The 24,010-nt window shown below is 39.8% G+C and overlaps 1 protein-coding gene across 34 annotated transcripts in view; it reads right to left on the bottom strand.

The window, feature by feature from the left end:
• The window catches only part of DOCK3 (dedicator of cytokinesis 3), a 718,052-nt gene that overhangs the window by 553,559 nt on the left and 140,483 nt on the right, over positions 1 to 24,010 (bottom strand). The window lies entirely within an intron of this gene.

Here is a 24,010-nt window from a genome sequence, read left to right as displayed (position 1 = left end):
AACCTAGGAAACACCTTCTTGGCATTGACTGTGGCAAAAAAAAAAAAATTGTGGCTAAGTCCGCAAAGAAACTGCAACAAAAAAAACCGACAAGTGGGACCTAATTAAATTAAACAGCTTCTTCTACACAGCAAAAGAAACTATCAGCAAAGTAAACAGACAACGTATAGAATGGGAAAAAATATTTGCAAACTATGCATCTGATTAAGGACTAATATCTAGAATATATAAAGGAGCTTAAATCAATAAGTAAAAAACAACCCCATTAAAAAATGGCCAAAGGGCATGAACAGATACTTTGCAAAAGACAACATACGAGCCGCCAACAAACATGAAAAAATGCTCATGATCACTAATCATCAAAGAGATGGAATCAAAACCACAACAAGATACCATCTCTCACATGGGTCAGAATGGCTATTGTCAAAAGTTAAAAAAAAAAAAGATGCCACCAAGGCTGTGGAGAAAGGGGAACATTTATACACTTATTAGTGGGAACGTATATTAGTTCTGCCCCTGTGGGAAGCAGTGTGGTGACTTCTCAAAGAACTTAAAGCTACCAATCCCATTACTGAGTATATTTCCAAAAGAAAACAATTCTATCAAAAAGACACATGTACTTGCATGTTTATCACTGCACTATTCACAATAGCAAAGACATGGAATCAACCAGGTTCCCATCCATGGTGGATTAGATAAAGAAAATGTGGGGGAGGGGACTCAAGATGGCGCTGTGAGAACAACCCAGGATTGGAGCCCGCGTTGAATTCGCAAACGGTGAGTCAGTGCTGCATTTCCAGACTGATCTTTGTTGCCCACAGAACGGGGAAACTCCCAAGTATAAAAAGACACGGGACGCCAGGCAGTAGGTCTGCCTGGCGAAGCCGGCAGCCGGGGCGGCGGCAGCCGGCCCTACCCAGCAATCCCCACAGGGCGCGCTTGTCCGGGTGCCTTGTTGAACCGGCAACCTGAGACTTGAGAGGGCTGGACTTGAGACTGAACGAGACTTGCACAGTAGCCCAGCCCAGGGGATTGCAGGGACAGATCGTTTGGGATACCCAGTGGGACGAACAAAACCGCGATTTCAAACTATCCCGGGCAGACGGTCCGAGACGCTCTGTGGGGGAGGGGCGTCCACCACTACGGAGGCAACCTGCCCCAACTGATATACACGCCCACTGCTGAGGCAGCCAGCCGTTGCCGAGGCAACCCGCCCCAACTGATACACGCCCACTGCTGACGTAGCCAGCCGTTGCCGAGGCAACCCGCCCCAACTGAGATACACGCCCACTGCTGACGCAGCCAGCCGTTGCTGAGGCAACACGCTACAACGAAGAGACTCCGCCGCAGGGCGTGGCGGAGACCACAGCAGAGCCGGCAGGAACAGCGCGAATCACACAACAGCAGGGCGGAGCCTCGGCAGCCAAACAGTGGCTAGTCTGCCTTTGAGCTGGGCAGGACATCTGATCGGACATCCAAAAATAAAGCCCAAACCCCTCAACACAGAGCATTTGAGAAAAAAAAAAAAGGGTTGTTTAATGAGCTGTGTTGCAGCAGAATCAAACATAGCAGCCTAACAGCCCTGAATGAACAACAGAGTGCACAGCTCAGCAATTAAACCCCTATAAAGTACAAACTGTCTCCTCAAGCAGCTCCCTGACCCCTCTATATCCAAAAGACTGTCATTAGGCAGGCATCATCCTGGGACAAAGAGAGCAGAAAAAGAAACTGGTAGCATCCCTCGCTGTGCCACGGCTACTAGAGGTGCACCCCAGACAAGCAGGGTCTGGAGCGGACCTCAACAGTCGTACAGCAAAGGGGCTAGACTGGTAGAAAGAAAACCAAGCAACAGAAATACTTCATCATCAACATTCTGGGTGTCCACTCAGAGACCCAAACGAAAAGTCAGCAACTACGCAGACGACCAGCGGACAAATCCACAAAGATGGGAAGAAACCAGCGCAAAAAGGAGGAAAACACCCAAAACCAGAACACATCGCCTCCTAGAAAGGACCAAAACTCCTCACCAGCAAGGGAACAAAGCTGGACGGAGAAAGACTGTGACGAAATGACGGAATTAGACTTCAGAAGATGGATAATGAGAAACTTTTGTGAGCTAAAAGATCATGTATTAAATCAATGCAAAGAAACTAAGAACCTTGAAAAAAGATTTGAAAAAAGATTCGAGGAAATGATAACAAGAATGGATACCTTAGAGAGGAATATGAATGAATTAAAGGAGCTGAAAAACACAATACGAGAACTTCGCGAAGCAAACGCAAGTTTCAATAGCCGAATTGACCAAGCAGAAGAAAGAATATCTGAAGTCGAAGACCAACTCAATGAAATAAAACGAGAAACCAAGATCAGAGAAAAAAGCGCAAAAAGGAATGAACAAAGTCTCCAAGAAATGTGGGACTATGTGAAAAGACCTAACCTACGTCTGATAGGTGTACCAGAAGGGGACGAAGAGAATGAATCCCAGCTGGAAAATACTCTTCAGGACATCATCCAGGAAAATTTCCCCCACCTAGCAAGACAAGCCAACACTCAATTGCAGGAAATACAGAGAACACCACAAAGATATTCCGCAAGAAGAGCAACCCCAAGGCACATAATCGTCAGATTCAACAGGGTTGAAATAAAGGAGAAAATACTAAGGGCAGCCGGAGAGAAAGGTCGGGTCACCCACAAAGGGAAGCCCATCAGACTCACAGCAGATCTCTCGGCAGAAACACTACAAGCCAGAAGAGAGTGGGGGCCAATATTCAACATTCTTAGAGAAAAGAACTTTCAACCCAGAATTTCATATCCAGCCAAACTGAGCTTCAGAAGTGAAGGAAGAATAAAATCCTTTGCGAACAAGCAAGTACTCAGAGATTTTGTCACCACCAGGCCTGCTTTACAAGAGCTCCTAAAAGAGGCACTACACATAGAAAGGATCAATCAGTACCAGCCATTCCAAAATCACACTGAATGCTAAAGAGCTTCAACATAATGAAGAATCTACAACAACTAACAGGCAAAACAGCCACTTAGAATCAAAATGGCAGTATCAAATTCACACATAACAATATTAACCCTAAATGTAAATGGACTAAATGCACCAATCAAAAGACACAGACTGGCAAATTGGATAAAAATCCAAAACCCATCAGTGTGCTGTATCCAGGAAACCCATCTCACATGCAAGGATACACAAAGGCTCAAAATAAAGGGATGGAGGAAGATTTACCAAGCTAATGGAAAGCAAAAAAAAGCAGGAGTTGCAATTCTCATCTCTGATAAAATAGACTTTAAAGCAACAAAGATCAAAAGAGACAAAGAAGGCCATTACATAATGGTAAAAGGATCGATACAACAAGAAGAGCTAACGATCCTAAACATATATGGACCCAACACAGGAGCACCCAGATACATAAGGCAAGTTCTTAATGACTTACAGAAGGACTTAGACTCCCACACAATAATAGTGGGAGACTTTAACACTCCACTGTCAATACTAGACAGATCAACCAGACAGAAAATCAACAAGGATACCCAGGGCTTGAACTCAGACCTGGAGCAAGCAAACCTGGTGGACATTTACAGAACTCTCCACCCCAAATCCACAGAATACACATTCTTCTCAGCACCACATCACACCTACTCTAAAATTGACCACATAATTGGAAGTAAAGCACTGCTCAACAAATGCAAAACAACTGAAATCATAACAAACAGCCTCTCAGACCATAGTGCAATCAAGTTAGAATTCAGAATTCAGAAACCGACCCAGAACCGCACAGCTTCATGGAAACTGAACAACTGGCTCTTGAATGTTGACTGGGTAAACAACGAAATGAAGGCAGAAATAAAGAAGTTCTTCGAAACCAATGAGAATGAAGACACAACGTGCCAGAACCTCTGGGACACATTTAAAGCAGTCTCTAGAGGAAAGTATATAGCAATAAGTGCCCATATGAGGAGAATGGAGAGCTCCAAAATTGACACCCTATCGTCAAAATTGAAAGAGCTAGAGGAGCAAGATCAAAAAAACTCAAAACCCAGCAGAAGACAAGAAATTACTAAGATCAGAGCTGAGCTGAAGGAGATTGAGACACGAAAAACCCTTCAAAAAATCAATAAATCCAAGAGCTGGTTTTTTGAAAAGATCAACAAAATAGACAGACCACTCGCCAGATTGATTAAAAATAAAAGAGAGAACAACCAAATAGATGCAATAAAAAATGATAAAGGGGAAATCATCACAGATTCCACAGAAATTCAAACCATCATCAGAGAATATTACAAACAACTCTATGCACATAAACTAGTAAACCTGGAAGAAATGGATAAATTCCTGGACTCCTGTGTCCTCCCAAGCCTAAACCAGGAGGAAGCTGAAACTATGAATAGACCAATAACAAGGTCTGAAGTTGAGGCAGCAATTAAGAGCCTACCTCACAAAAAAAGCCCAGGTCCAGATGGGTTCACAGCCGAATTCTACCAGACACACAAGGAGGAGCTGGTACCATTCCTTCTAAAACTATTTCAAACAATCCAAAAAGAGGGAATCCTTCCCAAATCATTTTATGAGACCAACATCATCCTGATACCAAAACCCTACAGAGACCCAACGAGAAAAGAAAACTTCAGGCCAATATCCATGATGAACATAGATGCAAAAATCTTCAATAAAATATTGGCAAGCCGATTGCAACAGCAAATCAAAAAACTTACTCATCATGATCAAGTAGGATTCATCCCAGGGATGCAAGGCTGGTTCAACATACGGAAGTCTATAAACATAATTCACCACATAAACAGAACCAAAAACAAAAACCACATGATTATCTCAATTGACGCAGAGAAGGCATTTGACAAAATTCAACAGCCCTTTATGCTAAAAACCCTCAATAAACTCGGTATCGATGGAACGTATCTCAAAGTAATAAAAGCTATTTATGACAAACCAACAGCCAATATCATACTGAATGGGCAAAAACTGGAAGCATTCCCTTTGAAATCTGGTACTAGACAAGGATGCCCTCTCTCACCACTCCTATTCAATATAGTACTGGAAGTTCTAGCCAGAGCAATCAGGCAAGAAAAAGAAATAAAGGGTATTCAAATAGGAAAGGTGGAAGCCAAATTGTCTCTATTTGCAGACGACATGATAGTATACCTAGAAGACCCCATCGCCTCAGCCCAAAAACTCCTGAAACTGATAAACAACTTCAGCAAAGTCTCAGGATATAAAATCAATGTGCAAAAATCACAAGCATTCGTCTACACCAATAACAGACTTAAAGAAAGCCAAATCAAGAGCGAACTGCCATTCGCAATTGCTACAAAAAGAATAAAATACCTTGGAATACAACTCACAAGGAACGTAAGGGACCTCTTCAAGGAGAACTACAAACCACTGCTCAACGAAATCAGAGAGGACACAAACAGATGGAGAAACATTCCATGTTCATGGTTAGGAAGAATTAATATCGTGAAAATGGCTATACTGCCCAAAGTAATTTACAGAATCAATGCTATCCCCATCAAGCTACCATTGACTTTCTTCACAGAACTGGAAAAAACCACCATGAACTTCATATGGAACCAAAAGAGGGCCCGCATAGCCAAGTCAATTCTAAGCAAAAAGAACACAGCGGGGGGCATCACACTACCGGATTTCAAACTATACTACAAGGCTACAGTAATCAAAACAGCATGGTACTGGTACCAAAACAGAGATATAGACCAATGGAACAAAACAGAGGCACCGGAGGCAACACAACATACATACAACTATACAATCTTTGATAAACCTGACAAAAACAAGCAATGGGGCAAGGATTCCATGTTTAACAAATGGTGTTGGGAAAACTGGCTAGCTATGTGCAGAAAGCAGAAACTGGACCCCTTCCTGACACCTTACACTAAAATTAACTCCAGATGGATTAAAGACTTAAACATAAGACCTGGCACCATAAAAACCCTAGAAGGAAATCTAGGCAAAACTATCCAGGACATAGGAGTAGGCAAGGACTTCATGAACAAAACACCAAGAGCATTGGCAACAAAAGCCAAAATAGACAAATGGGACCTAATGAAACTCCACAGCTTCTGCACGGCAAAAGAAACAGTCACTAGAGTGGATCGGCAACCAACAGAATGGGAAAAAATTTTCGCAGTCTACCCATCTGACAAAGGGCTGATATCCAGAATTTACAAACAACTCAAGCAGATTTACAGGAAAAAAACAAACAAGCCCATTCAAAAGTGGGCAAAGGATATGAACAGATACTTTACGAAAGAAGACATATATGAGGCCAACAATCATATGAAAAAATGCTCATCGTCACTGGTCATCAGAGAGATGCAAATCAAAACCACATTGAGATACCATCTCACGCCAGTTAGAATGGCGATCATTAAAAAATCTGGAGACAACAGATGCTGGAGAGGATGTGGAGAAAAAGGAACACTTTTACACTGTTGGTGGGAGTGTAAATTAGTTCAACCATTGTGGAAGACAGTGTGGCGATTCCTCAAGGCCTTAGAAATAGAAATTCCATTTGACCCAGCAATCCCATTACTGGGTATATATCCAAAAGACTATAAATCGTTCTACTATAAGGACACATGTACACGAATGTTCATTGCAGCACTGTTTACAATAGCAAAGACCTGGAATCAACCAAAATGCCCATTGATGATAGACTGGATTGGAAAAATGTGGCACATATACACCATGGAATATTATGCAGCAATCAGAAATGATGAGTTCGTGTCGTTTGTAGGGACATGGATGAATCTGGAAAACATCATCCTCAGCAAACTGACACAAGAACAGAAAATGAAACACCGCATATTCTCACTCATAGGTGGGTGATGAAAAATGAGAACACATGGACACAGAAAGGGGAGTACTAAACACTGGGGTCTATTGGGGGGAAAAGGGGAGGGCCAGTGGGAGGGGGAGGTGGGGAGGGATAGCCTGGGGAGAAATGCCAAATGTGGGTGAAGGGGAGAAGCAAAGCACACTGCCATGTGTGTACCTACGCAACTGTCTTGCATGCTCTGCTCATGTACCCCAAAACCTATAATCCAATAAAAAATTTAAAAAAAAAAAAAAAAAAGAAAATGTGGAACATACATACCTTGGAATACTATGCAGCCATAAAAAGGAATGAAATCATGTCCTTTGTAGCAACATGGATGCAGCTAGAGGCTATTATCCTAAACAAATTAACACATGAAAACCAAATACACATGTTCTCACTTGTAAGTGTGAGACAGGAAATTGGCAGGACTGGTTTTGCAAGGTACAGGTCACAAAGACCCCCACTGATAAAATGAGATGTGATCACTCCTACTTGTCACAGGGCCAACCCCAAAACTTGGGTTTAGCTGGGAGGCCATGTGGGTTGTTGGCTTCATACAGGAACAAATTCAAGAGTAAACCAACAGAGTAGAGTGAAAGCAAGTTTATTAAGGAAATAAAGGAATAAAAGAATGGCTACTCTACAGACAGAGCAGCGGCATGGGCTGCCTGCCTGAGTATAAGACTCAGTAATCTTATGGTTATTTCTTGGTTATATGCTAACCAAGGGGTAGATTATTCATGAGTTTTTGTGAAAGGGGTGGGGAGTTCCTGAACTAAGGCTTTCTCCCCCTTTCAGACATATACTGTAACTTCCAAACATTGCCATGCATTTTTTGTTTGTTTTTTATTTTGAGATGGAGTCTCCCTCTGTTGCCCAGGTTGGAGTGCAGTGGTACGATCTTGGCTCACTGCAATATCCACCTCCCAGGTTCAAACAATTCTCCTGCCTCAGCCTCTGGAGTAGCTGGGATTACAGGTGTGCACCACCATGCCTGGCTAATTATTGTATTTTTAGTAGAGACTGGGTTTCACCATGTTGGCCAGGCTGGTCTCAAACTCCTGACCTCAAGTGATCCGCCCACCCTGGCTTCCCAAAGTGTTGGGATTACAGGCGTGAGTCACCAAACCCAGCGTGTCATGGCATTTATAAACTGTCATGGCATTGGTGGGAGTGTTGTTTAGCATAGTAATGCATTATAATTAGTATGTAATTATAATAAAAAATGAGGCCAACTAGAGGTTGCATTTGTTGTCATCTGGTTTTGGTGGGCTTTGACTAGCTTCTTTGGGATTACAGGCATGTGCCACCATGCCTAGCCTAGATTGTTATTCTTAAAACTTTGGCTAATCTAAAGAAGACTGTGTTCAATACACTTTAAAAGAGAAATCTGCTATCAAATATGTGAAACTATCGATATCATTCAGAAAAAAAATCAGATTTATACTCCCTAGCTTGATGGTAGAAATGTTCTTACAGAAGAGCCAACATCAGTGTTAGTGCTACAGGCAGCACAGGAATCAGCAGCTAAGTCAAATCACACTAAGAGAACAAGAAAGAGGAGGTGGAAGGTAGAAATGCTCCAGGTAAACTGGAAGCTGGAATCAAGCAAAAAATCGAAAGCAAAAGTACATGCAAGTGCGAAAGCCAAAGAATGATACAAAACACAAGTGTAGACAGTAAACTAGGCCATGAAAAAGATGGCCTTGGGGAGCTATATGTAGAACAAATCAAGAAACTGATGCAATTTGGATCATTGGCACCAGTCTTCCAGCACAAAGCATTTATTTTAAAAAACAAGTAGTATCTCAATATTTAAGCTAGAGAATATTTTACATACTTCTGTTTAGAAGTATGAGCCCAGAAAGTACATATTAAGAAGAATCCTGGCTTAAAGGTAATGTAATGAAGACAAGGTACCCACTTGAAATGTCTCTTGAAACGAAGAGATTCTAATACTAATTAGGACAGGGAAAATGACATTAACCAACAAACATCATGAAATGATCTGAGGATACCTGACTGCCACCACAAACACTTTTTTTTTTTTTTGAGATGAGTTTCTCTCTTGTTACCCAGGCTGGAGTACAATGGCACAATCTCGGCTCACTGCAACCTCTGCCTCCTGCATTCAGGCAATTCTCCTGCCTCAGCCTCCCGAATAGCTGGGATCACAGGCACGCGACACCATGCCCAGCTAATTTTTTGTATTTTTAGTAGAGACGGGATTTCACCATGTTGACCAGGATGGTCTCGATCTCTTGACCTCGTGATCCACCGGCCTTGGCCTCCCAAAGTGCTGGGATTACAGGCTTTAGCCACTGCGCCCGGCCCACAAACACTTTCTAAATTCTCTAAATACCATCAAAGTCTAAGACATGGTAAACTTTTCTTTCAAGGCAGCTTAATACCAAATAATTTCTAAAATCTTCCCTGCTCTTCTCCCCTATCCTTTCCTGTCCCAGTGAAGCCAACAGCTAAGACCCTCTGTGTAGTAACCATAATACACTGTACTTGACTTCTACCTAACATGTTCAAATATAAATATGTGTTCATATATCTATTACCCCAAGGATTTACACATGGTAGGTATCAGGCATCTGCCTAGGGCAAGATAATTTAGATGACCACAAACAAGAACTACTAAAAACATTTGGAAGTCAAAGACCCAAAAGACAAATACTGAAATCTAAGCCCACACAGAGAGAAGTCAAAAAGAGTCAATCCCCGTTAAAAAAACCCAGAAAATATCAGGAATTCAAGGCATCAGACAATTCAGGAGGCCTGGGTATGGTATAGGGCTGAAAACAAAAGGACTAGTTGAAACTATTCAAGAAAACAATCAGAACTCTAGAGTTCTTCCTCTGTCTAGCCACCAAGTAGGGCTAGACATCTGTCCATCACCACACTATCTGAAAATAGAAGAATCACTCCTAGAGAATTTGGACCAGGCAGGCTCAAGGTTCAGGGACCCAGGTTTTGCTAAGTATCAGAGATGAGCACCAATCTGAAAACAGATCCCAATCCCTATTCCTACTAGGCAGCCAGCACAATGGCAGAGGCATCTACCTCCATGAATAATACTGAAAGATAAGTCCTCAAGATAACTAGGTAAAGAGAAAAACACAAAGATAGTAGCAGTTGGGCTGGGGGTGAAGCAAAAACTTCAAATGAAATGAAAATGTCAAGGTAGCTAATCAAGTACTAGCATAAAGCCCTCTTCTCAGCCTCACACTTGTACAACAAAGGCTCAGCAGCCATTTAAACAAAGCCTTTACACAAAGCACAAAAGTCAAAACATAAAGAGTTGAGGAAGAGAAAAAAAGTAAGATAGTGAGAAAATGCTCTTAGAAAATGAAAATACAGCCAGGAGCAGCAGCTCACGCCTATATTCCCAGCACTTTGGGAAGCCATGGTGGGAGGATCACTTGACCCCAGGGTTTAAGACTAGCCTGGGCAACACAGGGGAAACTCCGTCTCTACAAAGAAAAAAAAAAAAGTAATTAGCTGGCATGATGGCAGATGCCGGCAGTCCCAGCTACTTAGGGGGCTGAGGTGGGCAAATAGCTCAAACCTGGGAGGTTGAGGCTGTGTCAGAGATGTGTGAACAAGAGCAACTCAATCTTAAATAGGAGCTGGGCAAAATAAGGCTGAAACCTACTGGGCTGCATTCCCAGACGACAAAGGCATTCTAAGTCACAGGATGAGATAGGAGGTTGGCAAAAAATACAGGTTATGAGAGTGACTTTTGGTCATACCATGACAGTTTATGAACGCCATGGCAACATCAGGAAGTTACCCTAAATGGTCTAAAAAAAGTATGTATAAATAATCCACCTCTTGTTTAGCATATCATGGAGAAATAACCATAAAAATGACAGCAGCCCTCTGGGCTGCTCAGTCTATGGAGTAGCCATTCTTTTATTCCTTTACTTTCCTAATAAACTTGTTTCATTTTACTCTATGGACTCGCCCTGAATCTTTTCTTGCCCAAAATTCAAGAATCCTCTTGGGGTCTGGATTGGGACCCCTTTCCTGTAAGAGCTGCAGTGAGCTGTGATCATGCCACTGCACTCCAGACTGGGTGATAAGCAAGATCCCATCTCAAAAGAAATAAAGAACAAAGAAAGGACATGAGAAACAAAAATCTAACAGAAGGCTTGGGAGATATTACCTATATACACCAGAACAAAGAACAAAAAGATAAAAACATAGAAAAGATTAGGGGGAAAATGATCAATTACAAACTCAGCCTAAACAGGAGAGGCACCATTGAAGTAACAGGAATTACAAGAGGCTGGCCACGGTGGCTCACGCCTGTAATCACAACACTTTGGGAGGCTGAGGCAGGTGGGTCATCTGAGGTCAGGAATTCAAGACCAGCCTGGACAACATGGCAAAACCCCATCTCTACTAATAATACAAAAATTAGCTGGGCGTGGTGGTGGGTACCTGTAATCCCAGCTACTCAGGAAGCTGAGGCAGGAGAATCACTTGAACCTGGGAGGCAAAGGTTGTAGTGAGTCAAGATCACACCATTGCACTCCAGCCTGGGTGATAGACTGAGACTCTGTCTCAAAAAAAAAAAGCGGGGGTGGGAGGGTGGTTACAAGAGCAGAAAAAAACATTAAGGAAGAAAATAATCCTAAAAAGAATGAAAAAAAAAATCTGAGCATGGAAAAACATTAGTTTCCAGATTGAAATGGTTCAATGAGTACTCAGCACAAAAAATAATAACTAAGAAGAAAAATAATACCTGTTAAAAATAAATCATGTGAGGCCACTGCTTTGTACTGAGCTCCGGCACTAGGCCCCAGCAGATCAACCAAACCAAAATAAAGTCACTCATGTTAAATGCCACATAATCAAACTGAAACTTCAAGGAAATAGGCAGATCTAAAAAAAAGATCAGTTTTTCCTGAACACAGGAGATTCCAATCTACCTTAGTCAGTGTTTAATAAAAGTCCTCTCTGCTTTAAGCCTTACAAAAAAAGTAAGCTGATGTAAAGCAGTCAAGCGTTTTTTCTATTTTTCCAAGTCTTTGTTCTGACCTTACAAAACGTACATTCCACTACTGCCCAGTGGGAGCTCCCATTCTATTTTGTAGAATGAAGGCTACCCCAACTCATGACTCACAAATAAAAGTCAAAGAGCTCTATTAGTAAATCTGTTGTAATTTTGTCTTTTGACACACCCAAAATCGTATCATAGTAAAATATCAGAATCCTGCAAATAAAAACAGTCTAAATAGCTTCCAGGTAATAAAAGGATCAAAAATCAGAATGCCATCTTATTTATGTAACAGAAATGAAGCAATGCCTTGAAATGTAGGATAAATAATTCCCAACCTAGGATTCTATACCCACGGAAATTATCAATCAAGCATGAGAGAAAATAAAAATCTTTTCAGGCATTCAAATAAAAAAAAAAATGCCTTCCATGACATTTTTTCCTCAGGAAACTCCCAGAGGATTTTCTCCACAAAAATTAGAAAATTGACCAAGAAAAAGTTTAGAACAAAACCTAGGAAGCAGAGAGGGTCCAACATGAAAAGAGACAAAATTCTATTTCAGGATTATGAAATGAACTACAAAAACCAAAATCCAAAATATTTTAATGGTCTAATAATTTCAATTCTAGCGAAGAATTTTGGAGGAAATTGATAAGTACATGAAAAACTAGGTAAATGAAAAAATAAGTCAAATATTAATTTCAAAGAAAACAAAAGTAATACAAGATATCATAATATGCTAAATAGATAAGCTATGAATTAATCATGATCTATAAGTCAAATAGTAAATTAACAAAAAAAAGTAAATATATTGGAAGAATGAAAGGAGAAATTTGTTTGGAATAGGAAATAATAATAGAGCAGAAGTCCTGATTTCTACTACAGAGTGAATATATAAGAATAAAATGAGGCCAGGCGCAGTGGCTCATGCCTATAATTCCAGCACTTTGGGAGACCGAGGTGGGCAGATCACAAGGTCAAGAGATCGAGAGCAATCTGCCCAATGTGGTGAAACCCCATCTCTACTAAAAATACAAAAATTATCTGGGTGTGGTGTTATGTGCCTGTAGTCCCAGCTACTTGGGAGGCTGAGGCAAGAGAATCACTTGATCCCAGGAGGCAGAGGTTGCAATGAGCTGAGATCACACCACTGAACTCCAGCCTGGTCACAGAGTGAGACTCTGTCTCAAAAATAAAATAAAATAAGAAATAGAAATATAAGTATGTTATTTTAAGTATATCCCAGCAGAAACAAAAAACTAAAAAATACTTGACTTTTGAAATATAATTCTTTAAGATAAACAAAGAAAAAAGGCATTTTATAATCCAGTTTTAATGCCTCTTCAAAAATCTGTCATCCTGGACTGGATTATAGAACAGAAAAGAAAACACTAGTAAGCAAATTCAAACAAAATATGTGGTTAAGTTCACAATGCTGTACCAGGCTAGGTGTGGTGGCTCATGCCTGTCAATCCCAACACTTTAGGAGGCCAAGGCAGGCAGATCACTTGACCCCAGGAATTCAATACCAACCTGGGAAACATGGTAAAACCCTGTCTCTACCCGAAAAAAAGAAGAAAAAAAATGTCTGGCATGGTGGCATGTGCCTGTAGTCCCAGCTACTGTGGAGTCTGAGGTGGGTGGATGGCTTGAGCCTGGGAGGCAAAGGTTGCAGTGTGCTGAGATCGTTCCACTGAACTCCAGCCTGTGCGACAGGGCTACAACCTGTCTCGATAATATAATTTACAAATGTTAATTTCTTCCTTTTAATAATGTTATCATGGTTATGGAAAAAGTTAACATTTAAGGGAAGCTGAGTGAACAAGAATATTCAGGAACTATGTACTATCTATATGATGGTTATGGAAACATTTAAGGAAAACTGAATGAACAAGGATATTAAGGAACTATGTATTATCTATATAACTTCTGAAAGTCTAAAATTCCAAAGTAAAAAGTTTTATTTTAAAATCTATCATAAAGTATTTGGAAAAGAAAAGGTATGAAATATTAGTATTATAATAAAACTGTGTACTCACCTCACAACTAAGAAACAGTATATTTTGTATCCCATACCCAGGTACATTGCACTTGGCATTATTATTCTTATGTGTTATTTCTACTTTACTACATAGATATAGCCTTCATAAATACACACAGTATTCTTTTGCATGTTTTTACACTTTATAGAAATAGCTTCATATGGTGAATGTTCTGCACACTTAGTTTCTGATTGATGTTTATGAGATTTGTTTACATTGGCATGTAAGCTACGGTTTATTCATTTTGTTTTTGAATACGATTTCATTGTAAAATATATCTCAGTATTCACAGAGATGCCCTGACTTAAGGTGGTTTCACTTACAATTTTTCAACTTAATGATGGGTTTATCAAGATATAACCCCATCATAAGTCAAGAAGCATCTGAACTTAAGGTGGTTCAACTTAAATGATTTTTCAAATTTAAAATGGATTTACCAAGGTATCAAATGCATTTTCTTTCTTTTTTTTTTTTTTTTTCTTTGTTTCTTTTTAAGACAAGGTCTCACTCTGTCACCCAAGCTGGAGGCAGTGATAATCACAGCTCACTGTGGCCTCAAACATCTGAGTTTAAGCAGTCCTCTCATCCCGGCCTCTTGAGTAGCAGGAACTACTGACATGCTCCACCATACCTAATTCTTGTTTATTTTTTGTAGAAACAGGGTCTCACTATGTTCCCTAGGCTGGTCTCAAACTCCTGGCGTCAAGCAATCCTCTCTCGCCTCACTGTGCCAAAGTGCTGAAATTACAGGTGCGAGCCACTACACTTAAATACACTTTTGACTTAATGATATTTTCCATTTACCATGCACTTACCAGGACATAACACCATTATAAGTCAAGAAGCATCTGTAGTTCTCCAACTTTGTCTTCCTGGTAGACATTACCAATTTTTTGCTACTACAAACAATTCTGTGGATGTCTTCATGTGTACATGTGTAGAAGTTTCTCCATATCGATGGCTTTTGTATATTTTTTCTTACCATGCCCCAGACTTAGAAATATGTTTTACAGCATAACTCCACACACATAAAATTGAAGCAAATCTCATGAAGAAAAAAAACTTAATGATGCTACATGCGATTTGTGCCAGTTACCAATTTATTGCCCCTCAGTACTAAACTCACCCTTCTTTGCCCTGGTTAGTAATACTGGAGTTGGAGCCTGTGATGGTTACTATTATGCATCAACTTGACTGGGGCCACAGGATACCCAGATATTTGATTAAACGTTATTCTGGATGTGTCTGTGAGGGTGTTTCTGGATGAGATTAACACTTGAATCAGCAGACTGAATAAAGCAGATAGCCCTCACCAATGTTGGTGGCCCACAACTGATCTTTTGAAAGCCTGAATAGAACAAAAGGCAGAGTAAGAGAGAATTTGCACTGCCTGCCTGATTCTCTGTGAGTTGGGACATTCGTCATCTCCTGCCCTTTGGACTTGGACTGGAACTTACACTGTAAGCTTTCCTGGGTCTATAGCTTGCTGACTGCACATCTTGGAACTTCTCAGCCTCCATAATATCTTTCATTTATATATATAGATGTATTAGTCTGTGTTCCCATAGAAACAAATATTCCAGAGTACCCCCAGTGGACTAGCATGCTGGAAGCCCAGTAGTGCTTATCTTAGCCACCTTCACAGCCTAGCTATGACCCTTATTCTTTAGCAAGTTTCTCTACCACCTGAAGAGCCACACCTATGAAACTGCTCTAGCTCATTAATTCCTTTCCACAAGTTTCTCTACCACCGAACAGGCTGCTCCTATAGACCAGCTCCAACACATGCCCTCTAGCAAGTTTCACTGCCACCAGCAAACTACACATTCCTATGGCATCCATGAATTTTCCCACAAATTCTGAATCTTAGCTTTGAAGCTAATCCACTATCAGCCCTACAGGCAGTAGCTGATTTCTGCATTTGCTATCCCTTTGAGTCTTCTTTTAGCCCTTTTAGCAGTTAATTACTTTTTTACTAGTTACCAATTATTTATATGAAATATTCTCTATTCAAATTAATGTGATTTCTCCCTCTTGATTGGATCATAGTTGTTATAGCAATATATTTAGATATTTCTTATTCTATTCTTTTTTATTAATGCAGATTGTGAGCCACTAAATGTAATTTGTAACTCCCTAATGATTTGATAAAGATAGCTTGAAAAACATTTCTCTAAGGTATATACTTAAAAATTACGGCCGGGCGCGGTGGCTCACGCCTGTAATCCCAGCACTTTGGGAGGCCGAGACGGGTGGATCACGAGGTCAAGAGATCGAGACAATCCTGGTCAACATGGTGAAACCCCGTCTCTACTCAAAATACAAAAAATTAGCTGGGCACGGTGGCGTGTGCCTGTAATCCCAGCTACTCAGGAGGCTGAGGCAGGAGAATTGCCTGAACCTAGGAGGCAGAGGTTGCCGTGAGCCGAGATCGCGCCATTGGACTCCAGCCTGGGTAACAAGAGCGAAACTCCGTCTCAAAACAAAAGGATTACATGGCTAGGTCATAAAATATAAACATCTAACTTCAAAAGTTACAACCAGCATTTAAGCATTCCAATGAAAACATATCTGTGCCAATATTATTTGAGTATGTCAGACACTTCCATTTTCTCAAACTGATGTTTGAGAACATATTCATCATTCTGTTCATCATTCTGGTTTTAACTTGATATTCTATGAATTGCTCTTTTTCTTTCTTTTTTCTTTTCTTCTCTCCCTCCCTCCCTCCTTTCCTTCTTTCCTTCCTAACGGGGTCTCATTCTGTCACACAGGCTGGAGGGCAGTGGTGCAATCATAGCTCACTGCAGCCCTGACCTCCTGGGCTCAAGTGATCCTCCTGCCTCAGCCTTCTGAATAGCTGCAACTACAGGTACATGCCACCACACCCACCTAATTTTTTTCTTTTCTCTTTTCTTCTTTTTGTAGGGAGAGAGTCTCTCACTTGTGGTCAGGCTTGTCTTGAACTTCTGGCCTCAAATGATCCTCCCATCTCAGCCTCCACTGAGGATTACAAGCCTGAGCCACCAAACCTGAGATTAAAATCATGAGCCACCATACCCATTACTATTACTTATTATTTATTCTTATTGGTCTGTAAGAGGTCTTTTTATATTCTGACTGTTTATCTTTGTTATGTCACTGCAAAAATGTTTTATCTGTGACTTGATTTATCATTTTTAAACATTTAATCCAGTTCATTGATACATTCATATTAAATATTAGTAAAAATATGTATTTATATATAGTAAAAAATATAGACCATGTACAGTACAATGAGCTTTGACAAATGTAATAACCATGTAACCCACATTTCATTCCGATATAAAACTTTGTAATCACCCTGAAACTTTCCTCATACTTCTTTCCAGTCAACCATTTCCAAAAAGCAACTATTGTTCTGGTTTCTATCACCATAGATTTGTAGTGTTGCTTATTCTTGAATGTCATAGAAATGGAATCAATACAGAATGTAAGCTTTTATTTGAGCTTTTTTAACATATTTTTCAGATTCTTCCATAGATGAGTTTTATACTTGTGTCAACTTTTTTACAAAGTTGTTTTACTTTTTAAATAATCTTTTTATTAATATATAACATCCATTAGTGTGAAAACCATTAGTGTACAGCTAAATAATTCTTTTATAGAGACAGGGTTTCAACATGTTGGCCAGGATAGTGTTGATCTCCTGACCTCGTGATGTGCCTGCCTCAGCCTCCCAAAGTGCTGGGATTATAGATGTGAGCCACCTCGCCCAGCAATAATTTTTTGTTTTGAGACCAAGTCTCATTCTGTTTCCCAGGCTGAAGTGCAATGGTGCAATACCAGCTCACTGCAACCCAGGTTTCAAGTAATTCTCCTGCCCCAGCCTCCCAAGTCACTGGGATTACAGCTGCCCGCCACAATGCCCAGCTAATTTTTGTGTTTTTAGCAGAGATGGGTTTTACCATGTTGGCCAGGCTGGTCTCAAACTCCTGACATAAAGTTATCTGCCCACCTCAGCCTCCCAAAAGTGCTAAGATTACAGATGTGAGGCACCACACCTACCAGCTAAATTTTTAAAGAGTATACATACCTGTCTGCCCACCACTCTGATAAATAAAACAATAGCAGTATCCTAAAAGCCATTTGTATCTCCTCCAGTTACCAACTCAACACACATACCCTTAAAAAAACACGTGTTCCTCCTCCAGTTATCAACACAACATACACACCCTTATAAAGATTTTTTGAGACAGGTTCTCACTCTGTCGCTACACCAAAGTGTAGTGGCACAATCATAGCTCACTGCAGCCTAGAACTTCTAGGCTCAAGCAATCCTCCCACCTTAGCCACCTGAGTAGCTAAAACTACAGGCATACACCACCATGATAATTTTTTAATTTTTTTGTAGAGACAAGATCTCGTTACGTTACCCAGGTTGTTCTCAAATTCCTGGCCTCAAGTGATTCTCCTGCCTTGACCTCCCAGAACGCTGAGATTACAGGCACAAGTTACCATGCCTGGCCAATAACTCTGGCAAATATCACCTGATTCAGTTTTGCCTAATTCCTTCCTTTGTGTACATAAAATTATAATAATACTAATTCTCATATCTTTCTTTTTTTATAATATGTCTGTGATGGATCATCTTATTGTATGTAGCAATAACTAACTCATTTTCCTTTCTATATCACATTCAATTGTATGAATATATAACAATTTCTTTGCGCATTCTACTGCTGATGAACATTTTCATTTTTTCCAGTTTGAGCTATTATGAACAGGGCTGATACTAATATTTTTATAGGTATTTTGCTATTGGGTTCACATTTATGAGTAGAATTGTTAAATTACAAGGTATGTGTATATTCAGCTTTAGTAAATAGTGCCAAAGAGTCTTCCAAAGTACTAATAACATTTTCCCCACCATCAGTAATATCTGGGAGTAACAATCAATCCACATTCTCACTAGAACTTGCTATCATGTTTTAATTCTTAGTCATTCTAGTGTCCATCTGATGGTAGCTCACTATAGTTTTAATACGCATTTCCCTGATGACCAAGATTAAGCAACTTTCCATATGATTTTGAGCCACTAGGATACGTGATTTTTGAGGTCCCTATTCAAGCCTTTGCCTGTTCTTCTATTAGATTATCTTTTAATTTTTGATTTTTAGTCTTTGTTGTTGTTTTTGAGACAGAGTCTTGCTCTGTCACCCATGCTGGAGTGCAGTGACTGGTGCAATCTCGGCTCACTGCAACCTTCACCACTCAGGTTCAAGTGATTCTCCTGTCTCAGCCTCCTGAGTAACTGTGACTACAGGCATCCACCACCATGACCAGTAAATTTTTGTATTTTTAGTAGATACAGGGTTTCACCATGTTGGCCATGATGCTCTCTATCTCTTGACCTTGTGATCTGCCCTCCTTGGCCTCCCAAAGTACTGGGATTACAAGAATGAGTGTAGTCATTTTTTAGATACTCCGAATACAAGCCTTTTGAAAATAACTCATTATGACTTTCTTTTCCCTCTACTTAATAAATTTGAACAAGAAAATTTTTATTCTAATAAACTATAACTGGTCAATCTTTTCCTTTATGGTTAGTACTTTTTGTATCTTTTTTTTTTTAGGTTTTTCTTATTGCATTTTAGGTTTTGTGGTTTAGGAATTGAGCATGGAGTATATTCTGTGAGGCAGGAATCAATATTCATTGCTTTCAGTACTGATCCAGTATCATATATTGGATAGGTCATAATTTTCAATTTCAGTTGGCATAGCATCACTTATTGTAAAGGGCATCATTTCTCCACTGTACTACAATGTCACTTATTTCATACATCAGTGGATGATATATGTCCATGGAGTGGACATGCAAGAAACGTAAGAACATTTTTGTTTTTTCTGTTTAACTTTTCTTTTTTATTTTTTATTGCATTTTAGGTTTGGGGGTATATGTGAAGAACATGCAAGACAGTTGCATAGGTACACACATGGAAGTGTGCTTTACTGCCTTCCTCCCCTTCACCCAGATCTGCCATTTCTCCCCAGGCTATCCCTCCCACAGTCCCCCCGCCCGCTGTCCCTCCCCTATTTCCTGCAATAGATCCCAGTGTTTAGTACTCCCTTCCATGTGTCCATGGGTTCTCATTTTTTATCACCCACCTATGAGTGAGACCATGCGGTATTTCATTTTCTGTTCTTGTGTCAGTTTGCTGAAAATAATGTTCTCCAGATTCATCCATGTCCCTACAGATGACATGAACTCATCATTTTTTATTGCTGCATAATATTCCATGGTGTATATGTGCCACATTTTCCCAATCCAGTCTATCATCGATGGGCATTTGAGTTGGTTCCAGGTCTTTGCTATTGTAAACAGTACTGCAATGAACATTCGTGTGCATATGTCCTTATAGTAGAATGATTTATAGTCCTTTGATATATACCCAGTAATGGAATTGCTGGGTCAAATGGAATATCTATTTCTAAGGCCTTGAGGAATCGCCACACTGTCTTCCACAATGGTTGAACTAATGTACACTCCCCCCAACAGTGTAAAAGTGTTCCTTTTTCTCCACATCCTCTCCAGCATCTGTTGTCTCCAGATTTCTTAATAATCGCCATTCTAACTGGTGTGAGATGGTATCTCAATGTGATTTTGATTTGCATCTCTCTGATGACCAGTGATAATGAGCATTTTTTAATATGTTTGTTGGCCTCATGCATGTCTTCTTTTGTAAAGTGTCTGTTCATATCCTTTGCCCATTTTTGAATGGGCTTGTTTTTTTCCTGTAAATCTGTTTGAGTTCTTTGTAAATTCTGGATATAAGCCCTTTGTCAGATGGGTAAACTGCAAAAATTTTTTCCCATTCTGTTGGTTGCCGATTCACTCTAGTGACTGTTTCTTTTGCTGTGCAGAAGCTATGGAGTTTGATTAGGTCCCATTTGTCTATTTTGGCTTTTGTTGCCAATGCTTTTGGTGTTTTGGTCATGAAGTCCTTGCCTACTGCTATGTCCTGAATGGTTTTGCCTAGATTTTCTTCTATGGGTTTTTATAATGCCAGGTCTTTGTTTAAGTCTTTAATCCATTGGGAGTTAATTTTAGTGTAACATGTCAGGAAGGGATCCAGTTTCTGCTTTCTGCACATGGCTAGCCAGTTTTCCCAACACCATTTGTTAAACAGGGAATCCTTTCCCCATTGCTTGTTTTTGTCAGGTTTATCGAAGATTGCATGGTTGTAGATATGCTGTGTTGCCTCCGATGCCTCTGTTTTGTTCCATTGGTCTATATCTCTGTTTTGGTACCAGTACCATGCTGTTTTGATTACTGTAGCCTTGTAGTATAGTTTGAAATCTGGTACTGTGATGCCCCCCGCTGTGGGTTTTTTTTGTGTTTTTGTTTTGTTTTGTTTTTTTGCTTAGAATTGACTTGGCTATGCGGCTCTCTTTTGGTTCCATATGAAGTTCATGGTAGTTTTTTCCAGTTCTGTGAAGAATGTCAATGGTAGCTCAATGGGAATAGCATTGAGTCTGTAAATTACTTTGGGCAATATAGCCATTTTCACGATATTGATTCTTCCTAACCATGAACATGGAATGTTTCTCCATCTGTTTGTGTCCTCTCTGATTTCGTTGAGCAGTGGTTTGTAGTTTTCCTTGAAGAGGTCCCTTACGTTCCTTGTGAGTTGTATTCCTAGGTATTTTATTCTTTTTGTAGCAATTGTGAATGGCAGTTCGTTCTTGATTTGGCTCTCTTTAAGTCTGTTATTGGTGTAGAGGAATGCTTGTGATTTTTGCACATTGATTTTATATCCTGAGACTTTGCTGAAGTTGCTTATCAGTTTCAGGAGTTTTTGGGCTGAGGCGATGGGGTCTTCTAGGTATACTATCATGTCGTCTGCAAATACAGACAATTTGGCTTCCAACTTTCCTATTTGAATGCCCTTTCTTTCTTTCTTTTTGTTGCCTGATTGCTCTGTCTAAAACTTCCAGTACTATATTGAATAGGAGTGGTGAAAGAGGGCATCCTTGTCTAGTGCTGGATTTCAAAGAGAACGCTTCCAGTTTTTGCCCATTCCGTATGATATTGGCTGTTGGTTTGTCATAAATAGCTTTTATTACTTTGAGATACGTTCCATCAATACCAATTTTATTGAGGGTTTTTATAAAGGGCTGTTAAATTTTGTCGAACGCCTTCTCTGCATCAATTGAGATAATCATGTGGGTTTTATTTGGTTCTGTTTATCTAATAAATTACCTCTACAGGCTTGCATATGTTGAACCAGCCTTGCATCCCTGGGATGAATCCTACTTGATCATGATAAATAAGTTTTTTGATGTGCTGTTGCAATCGGCTTGCCAATATTTTATTGAAGATTTTTGCATCTATGTTCATCATGGATATTGGCCTGAAGTTTTCTTTTCTTGTTGGGTCTCTGCCGGGTTTTGGTAACAGGATGATGTTGGTCTCATAAAATGATTTGGGGAAGATTCCCTATTTTTTGATTATTTGGAATAGTTTCAGAAAAAATGGTACCAGCTCCTCTTTGTGTGTCTGGTACAATTTGGCTGTGAACCCATCTGGACCTGGGCTTTTTTGTGTGTGTGGTAAGCTCTTAATTGCTGCCTCGTCTTCTGACCTTGTTATTGGTCTATTCATATTTCGGTTTCCTCCTGGTTTAGGCTTGGGAGTACACAGGTGTCCAGGAATTTATCCATTTCTTCCAGGTTTACTAGTTTATGTGCATAAAGTTGTTTGTAATATTCTCTGATAATGGTTTGAATTTCTGTGGAATCTATGGTGATTTCCCCTTTATCATTTTTTATTGCATCTATTTGGTTGTTCTCTCTTTTATTTTCTATCAGTCTGGCTAGTGGCCTATTTTGTTCATCTTTTCAAAAAAAAACAGCTCTTAAATTTATTGATTTTTTGAAGTGTTTTTCGTGTCTTTATCTCCTTCAGTTAAGCTCTGATCTTAGTTATTTCTTGTCTTCTGCTAGGTTTTGAGTTTTTTGGATCTTGCTCCTCTAGCTCTTTCAATTTTGACGATAGGGTGTCAGTTTTGGATCTCTCCATTCTTCTTATATGGGCACTTGTTGCTATATATTTTCCTCTAGAGACTGCTTTAAATGTATCCCAGAGATTCTGGCATGTTGTGTCTTTGTTCTCATTGGTTTCGAAGAACTTCTTTATTTCTGCCTTCATTTCATTGTTTATTCAGTCAATACTAAAGAGCCAGTTGTTCAGTTTCCATGAAGCTGTGTGATTCTGGGTCAGTTTCTGAATTCTGAGTTCTAACTTGATTTCACTATAATCTGAGAGACTGTTATGATTTCAGTTGTTTTGCATTTGCTGAGGAGTGCTTTACTTCAAATTAGGTGGTCGATTTTAGAGTAGGTGTGATGTGGTGCTGAGAAGAATGCATATTCTGTGGATTTGGGGTGGAGAGTTCTGTAAATGTCTATCAGGTTTGCTTGTTCCAGGTCTGAGTTCAAGCCCTGGATATCCTTGTTAATTTTCTGTCTTGTTGAACTGTCTAATAGTGACAGTGGAGTGTTAAAGTCTCCCACTATTATTGTGTGGGAGTCTAAGTCTCTTTGTAAGTCATTAAGAACTTGCCTTAAGTATCTGGGTGCTCCTGTATTGGGTGCGTATATATGTAGGATCATTAGCACTTCTTGTTGTATCGATCCTTTTACCATTATGTAATGGCCTTCTTTGTTTCTTTTTTATCTTTGTTGCTTTAAAGTCTTTTTTATCAGAGACAAGAATTGCAACTCCTGCTTTTTTGCTCTCCATTTGCTTGGTAAATCTTCCTCCATTCCTTATTTTTTGAGCCTTTGCGTATACTTGCATGTGAGATGGGTTTCCTGGATACAGCACACCGATAGGTTTTGGTTTTTTATTCAATTTGCCTGTCTGTGTCTTTTTATTGATGCATTTAGCCCATTTACATTTAGGGTTAATATTGTTATGTGTGAATTTGATACTGCCATTTTGATGCTAGCTGGCTGTTTTGCCTGTTAGTTGATGTAAATTCTTCATTTTTTTGATGCTCTTTAGCATTTAGTGTGTTTTTGAAATAGCTGGTACTGGTTGTTCCTTTCT

Source organism: Callithrix jacchus, chromosome 15 (assembly GCF_049354715.1).
Source record: "Callithrix jacchus isolate 240 chromosome 15, calJac240_pri, whole genome shotgun sequence".
In the NCBI taxonomy this organism is placed as follows: Eukaryota; Metazoa; Chordata; class Mammalia; order Primates; family Cebidae; genus Callithrix; species Callithrix jacchus.
The sequence above is the reverse complement of the archived record's forward strand: the minus strand, read 5'-3'. Positions and strand labels throughout refer to the sequence as shown.